Source organism: Penaeus monodon, chromosome 11 (assembly GCF_015228065.2).
Source record: "Penaeus monodon isolate SGIC_2016 chromosome 11, NSTDA_Pmon_1, whole genome shotgun sequence".
NCBI lineage: Eukaryota > Metazoa > Arthropoda > Malacostraca > Decapoda > Penaeidae > Penaeus > Penaeus monodon.
Window position 1 is genome coordinate 49,862,367 of NC_051396.1, and position 7,500 is coordinate 49,869,866.

Genomic DNA, 7,500 nt, shown 5'->3' on the forward strand with positions numbered 1-7,500 from the left:
GTTTCCAATCTTCACAGATGCGAGAATTGCTTCTGTACAACCTCAACAAGTTGGCGATAACGTGGTTTCCTCCTGGGCCTTTCCTTGCCTGCATCTCGACGAGATGGTGCACCTAGCTCGCGTGCCACTCTGTGGCCTGCTTCTTCATGCCCTCTGTGCCATTTCCTCTCCCTCATACTCCCCAGCATGGTACAGTGATCAGGTCCATCTGGCTCGGCTTCACCTCACTCGGCCTGCCTCAGTCATAGCCTCCTCTCCCACATGGGCTGCCGCCATCTTTGGAGAACATGATAATCGGTGCTCTCGCTGATCAAATTGTCACAACACATCTCCCCTCCTGAACACCAATTGTTTCCGCCGGTCGGCCTCGTCTCTCCATAGCCCACGCAACCACAAGGCAGCTAGGCATACGGCGTGTTATAATACAGGGTTGTGACCCTGAAACAGCTCCAAGAGCACCGAACACCACAGCGTCCCCAGACAATCACCAGGAGAGGAAACGCCAGTGGCGAGGCAGGGCCCGAGTACACACAAAATGACATTCTTATCCTTTTATTTACACAATTTATTTACCCGTACCTTTTCTATATAGCACAAGTAAATGGGGGAAACCAGCATTTCCACAAGTCACAAATACAGGCTGTAACAGGGCAACACAGGTTTATCTCTCAGGTCCAAGGGCACACACAGGTCTCACAGGGCAGCACCCAACTGCTCCGTCTCTGGGCTTGTTCCTCCGCTCCTCCGCTCACAGCCAGCTGCTGTCATGTTTGTTCCCATGTCCCTTCAGTTAACCACATGTTTCGCGCAGAGACAAAGACCCACTGGCATAGGCAATATATTATATTAAATTCATGTAATATATATATATTAGATATAGTATATATATATATAATATATCTATATAGTATATAATAGATATATATATATATACTAATGTGTTATATAATACTAGATATAGCACACATATATCATAGTAATTATACGCATATAGTAACTACATATATGTATACATATATATATATATATAGTGCATACAACATAGTAGATATGTATATATAATATGTATAATATATTAAAGTGATAATACGTATATTGTGTATGTTATATAATATATTATAATAGTGTAGTATAGTGAATTATATATAATTGTGATATATATAGGATAATGGATAGTCTAATATATGGATATAGTATATGTGTATCTGTATGTGGATATAGAGTATATTGATAATTGTACTGGTATCATATAAGTATATATATAGAGGTGACATAGTACTAACAGTAGTAGATACATATCAGTATCTGTACATTAGAGTCTATATTGACATACATACGTTATTAGTATAGCAATATAATACATATGTGTATACACAGATATGGTATATATATGTACATAGATAGTATGTACGATGAATCACAAGTATAATAGTACATATATATACAATGTGGTATGATATGATTATGTATAAGTATATGGTAAATACATAGTCATATACATATATATACGAGGCATAGTATGTAATAAGTCTATGTATATCTCTGTATATATGATGTAAATATATAGGACATAGTAATATAGTTCAGCATGTATTATACATAATAAGACATATAATATGTCATAGTATGTATATTAGGTATATATAGAATGTGTGACAATATAGCAGTATAATAGTACATATATATAAGGCATATGATGATAGATATAGTATAGTATATGTAATAATATAACATATATATAAATATAGTATTAACGAGTATATGTAATACATAGTGATGTATTATATTATGTAATATAATCTGTATATATAAGTATCATGTAGTCAATGTAGTATATTATGTATAGTAGTATATGTATAGTATATGTATATATAAGTGTATAGTATAATATGTATATGGTGACTGTAAGTACATATCTATATACTTATATATATATGTGTAGGTATATATATATATATATATATATATATATTAAGTACCTACAGCATAATATAAGTAGACAGTATATGTTATATATCATATTATAGTAATATATGATATATATTGTATTGTAAATATATTTGTATATTATATAGAAGCTATATGTATAGTGTCACATATAATCTATGTACATATGTAGTATATGTATATAATATAACATATATATGAATACATATATATACATATATATTATACATATATATAGCTGTCATATATATACGATACATACGTGTGCTATATATACACATATTATATCAGCATCTCTATCTTACTATATATACATATCTATACATATATATATATATATATTATATATATGTATATATATATACTATATATAATATAATAGTATATAAAATCTGTACAAATATATAGTATGTACAATACCATAATAATATGGATATAGTGTGTTATATATAATTAGTATACCGCCCATACAAGTGTGTGATGTTCTAGATAGATATCTATGAAATCAGTATAGTATATATATAGTAATAGATTCATTGATGTATATCTATATGACAATATATGTAGGTAGATATAATACACACTATAATATATAGTATCTATGTCATCTAGTGTATTAAATTATGAGAGTATTCTCGTATATAATACTAATAGTGTATAATACAATGTTGAAATAAGTATATCTAATAAATTAGAGAGAGAGAGAGGGAGAGAGAGGAGAAGGAGAGAGAGAGAGGAGAGAGAAGAGATGAGGGGGGGAGAGAAGATATATGTATCTTGTGCAGTGTTATTATCTGGATGATGAGACACAAATCGAACCCAGGTGGTCTCTGCTCTGAGTATGTGTGAAAATACAGGTTCTATCTCTACGCGATGTAGCAATACCTTTTTCTAACATCTGTCATATGAATATGGTTCATATATCAAGATATGCATATTATAATAAATATATATACCTAAACTAATATAGCACATACATATAGTATAATATAATATATATATAATATAGTCAACTAATATACCTGTCTGCAGATCCTAGCTAATAGGTGGTCCTTATTATTGCGTGTGTGACATAAAATATATGTATATAAGATATATATATATATATTTATATATATATATATATATATGTATAGAATTATATTATAATCTATAGATATATTCAGATATATATGTATATATATATATATCTATATATATATATATATTATTATATAATATATATATATATATATATCTATATATCTATATATCTATATATATATATATCTATATATATATATTATATATATAAAAATATATATATAGATATATAAATATAGTGTATCTTCATATTTACATATATAATATCTAAAAAAAAAAAAAAAAAAAAAGGAAAAAAAAAGGGAAAAACGGAAAAAAAAAAAAAAGATATATCTATATGTATATATATATATATATATAGTATATATATATATATATAATAGATATATATATATATATATATATATATATATCTTTCTCCCCATAATCTCTCTCTCCCTCTTTGCTTTCTCATCGCTCACTCTTTCTTTCTTTCTTTTCTTTTTTCTTTCTTTTCTTTCTTCTTCGTTCTTTCTTTCTTTTCTTTCTTTTCTTTCTTTTTCTTTCTTTCTTTCTTTCTTTCTTTCTTTCTCTCTCTCTCTCTCTCATGTCCCATCTCTCTCTCTCATCCTCTCTCTCTCTCTCTCTCGTCTCTCTCCTACCTACGTGCTCATCGTCTCTCCGTCGGGTCTCCTCTCTCTCTCTCTACTCGCCTCTCATCCGCCGCGCTCGTGCAGCACCTGACTCGCCTCTCTCCTCTCCATCCCATCCCCTCTCTCCTCTCTCTCTCTCTCCCTCTCTCTCTCTCTCTCTCCCTCTCTCTCTTCTCTTCCTCTCCCTATCCCCTCCCTCCCCCTCTCCCTCATCCCTCTCCCTCTTACCGCTCTACCCTCTCCCTCTCCCTCCCTCCCTCCCTCGTATCTCCCTCTCTCCCTCCCCCCTCCCTCGCCTCCCTCCTCCATCCTTCCGCTCTCCTTCCTCCGTCCTCCTGTCTGTCTGGTCTGTCAAGTCTCATACTAGTCTGTATCTCTCCCTGCTCTCGGTCTGTATCTCTCTCTCTCTCTCTCTCTCTCTCATCTCTCTCTCTCGATTCATCTCTCTCCGTCTCTCTCTCAGTCTCTCAGATCTTCTCTCGGTCTCTCTCTTTCTCTCTCTCCCTCTCAATCGCTCGATCGAATCATCTCTCTCTCCTCTTTCTCTCTCTCTCTCAACTCTCTCACGCTCTCTCAATGCTCTCTCTCCCATCTCAGTCCTCTCTTCTCGCTCTCTCTCTTTCTCTCTTTCCCCCCCTTTTTTCTGTCATCATTCCTTTATCCATACATTGATGTAATGTTTCATAATGATTACACTTTCTGTCTTTACGTATATGATCATTACCTTATTGTTTTTTGTTTACAGAGATGGCAGTGCTGGTGATTGTAGGCAAGGAATTATTCCACTGAATTTAAGGCAATATGCAGGTTCTACGTCCACCCAAACACATGAGACAGCTTTACAGTATAGTTGGACATTATAAAGCAGACAATCAAGACTCTTTAAGATATTGTTGTAAATTTTCATTCAGTGTGTTTATATGGATGTTAGTGTATATAACGATTAAGCTGGTCTGCTGGAATGGTGAAGTATAGTCATTACTTTCTGTCAATATGATTGACTATATTCTTAATTTTGTTGTTGCTAATCCAGGTTTATTAATCTCTATGGTTATGTTATGTATGTTAGGCAGCAGGATATGCAAAATACTCAAACACAAAGGAGAAATATTCATACTGGAGCATCATGGAGGATTATTACCAATCAATAACTTACAAATATTCAGGAATTTAAGCATTAGTATGTCACAACAATCTTTGTGTAACAGGCAGATGTGTGATAAAGCTCACTCAAAAAAATATTGGTAATGAATGACAATTAAAGGAACAGCTATTGTGATATACCGGTACAGTAATTGAGAAGATTCAAATATTGAGGATTAATGATATATGCCAATGTATTATTTGACTGAAGCCATGGATATTCCAAGATTAGAAAAGAAATATGAGGAGGAGAAGAAAGATCAACCTCTTCAACCTGCTGTCTGTCATGATCAAACAGAAAAATCTTGCAAAATATCAAATTTAGATTCTTCAGTCACAAGCCAAAATATTGTTATTTGTAAAGAAATAGCAAGCCTTAAGGAAGAACAGTGGATAAATCCCTTGTATAAGCAGCACATTTCTTGTCGTCAGAGCATATGGAAGGAACAAGATGAATACAATTCGAGATTAGAGACAGGAAGAGATTTCTTGTACCTCATATAGATTCCTTTCATATTTTCGAGGAATGTAAGCCAAAGATGAGGAGAGGGCCATGCAAGAAAATATGCAAATCACAAATTGTTGCCAAACCTTTTGTACACAAAACACAACAAAATGAATACTCCAGGAAAACCTTACTTTTGACTGCGTAATAGCCTGCTGGAGATTCAATTATGCGACAGTCTCAGAGCTCATCAAAAGCAGGGACATTCAAAGGAACGGCCATGGAGGTGTGAGCAGTGTGGGGCTTCATTTAGGAAAAAGGCATATTAACGGCTCTTTTAGACATTCATAGAGTTATTTGTCTCTTCAAGTGTGAATCCTGTCCTGCAACTTTCAGACAGCAGACAGAACTGAATATCCATTGCATTAAACACTGATGTCAAACCATATGAGTGTACCCATTGTATAGCTGCTTTTGCTTGGTAAAGTCTAAAGCGTCATATGAAAGCACATTCATATGAAAAACCATATCTTTTATACCTTTTAAATGGCCAGATTCATTAAAATACATAAAATATGAATACTCATTTATCAGTAAAGAGTTTAGTTGTGATGAATGCAAGGCAAGATTTAAGTGGAAATGTAGCTTAAGAACACACAAACTTAATCATTCTAGCATAAGGCCTTTTGTTTGTGGTTTCCAGTTTGTGCAGCTTGCAAAACTGAAGCATCGTGTGGTTTTTCATGCTGCAGATAAACCTTTTAAGTGTGAGCTTTGCAAAACTACACTTGCCAGAAAAGATCACCAGAACTCCCACATGAAAGTACACTCCTGTAGAAAGGCCACACTTTTGTGAGATTTGTAAAGCAGCCTCAGGTGGGATCATGAAGCACCGGTTGATACATGAGAAAGCAGAATCTCATTCTTGTAAACATTGCGGGGAGACTTTCCTGTGCATGTACTTCGTGCAGAGAACACGTCAAAATTCCACACAGCTGTCCCAAATACCAGATTTTAATAGCAAGGCGTGTGGTACATGATTATTCAGTATCGAAAAGAATACAAACACGACAACATAACAGAATGTGTGTTCAACAAGTCTCCTAGTAAAGTAGCTGTCTCTGTACATAAAAAATAAATCGCGCAAAGTGAAACGTACTTGGCAAGGTATGCAAATATCTGATGAACCTGAGATGATTTGTGTTGAACCACAAGTGGAGGGGTACACATGGTATGCCATACCAAAGATGATAGAACGAGGAGTATGCTCCATGATGAGGTAAGATAAATGACTGTCCTGGATAAGAGGGTAAGTTTAATGTTAGAGGTGAAGAATGCGTGCAGAAATGGTGAAATGCTCGTGCGGAACAAGTATGGAAGGAGTGAAAAACGGTCTAAAAAGAGAAAAAGGTCGAGATATTCATGAGGAGGAAACATTCAAGAAAGAAAATCTCAAGATTTGAGGAAATGTGTTCTTTGCCATCAATGAAATGTAAGTCTCTCTCTCTCTCTCTCTCTCTCTCTCTCTCTCTCCGCTCTTCCATCTCTCTCTCTCTCTCTCTCTCTCCTCTCTCCTCTAGTCTCTTCTCTCTCTCTCTTCTCTCTCTCTCTCTCTCTCTCTCTCTCTCTCTCTCTCTCTCTCTCTCTCTCTCTCTCTCTCAATCTGTCCATATCTATTGTACAGTCTATAAAAAAATTATCTCCAAAGTATATTCAGCGATGAAATTGAAATAAATTTTAGTAAACTTGTACCTGGATTAGTTTAGGGAATCACCTTTGTCTGTTATATGTGTGATATATATTTCTTGGAGTAATTCTCAAAGAAGTTATGAATGTACAAATTGAGCTTAATGAAGGCCTATTATTAAGTTTCATTTTAAAATCTGTCGGTAGGGCTTTGCTTGCTAAGTCCTTTTTTCTGTGATAGATATTATGTAAATGTTATTTTAGTTTCCACTTCCACTGATTAAATGTTTCTGTGAAACATTTGATCTAGAAGTGTGTAATTAGGTATTTAGAGAGGAAGAATTCTGTGGTATAGCATCATATGTATAGAAGTTTTGTTTCTGTTACTATGTATTTTAGGTTTATATAATTTTTTGTAGCATATTTACCTTTATTAGATTGGTGTATGCATTGTTATTTGAGTTTATATTAACTGATTAAGTTATGTGAGTATTGATTACTCTGAAATTTGTAATGAGGCATTTATTAGACAATATTTCACCCAACAAAACTTTTTTTCAGGGT

At 34.1% G+C, this 7,500-nt stretch overlaps 1 pseudogene; it reads left to right on the forward strand.

Moving 5' to 3' along the window:
• The first annotated feature begins 4,975 nt into the window (after positions 1-4,975).
• On the forward strand, positions 4,976-7,016 carry LOC119578618 (annotated as a pseudogene).
• Positions 7,017-7,500: the final 484 nt, after the last annotated feature.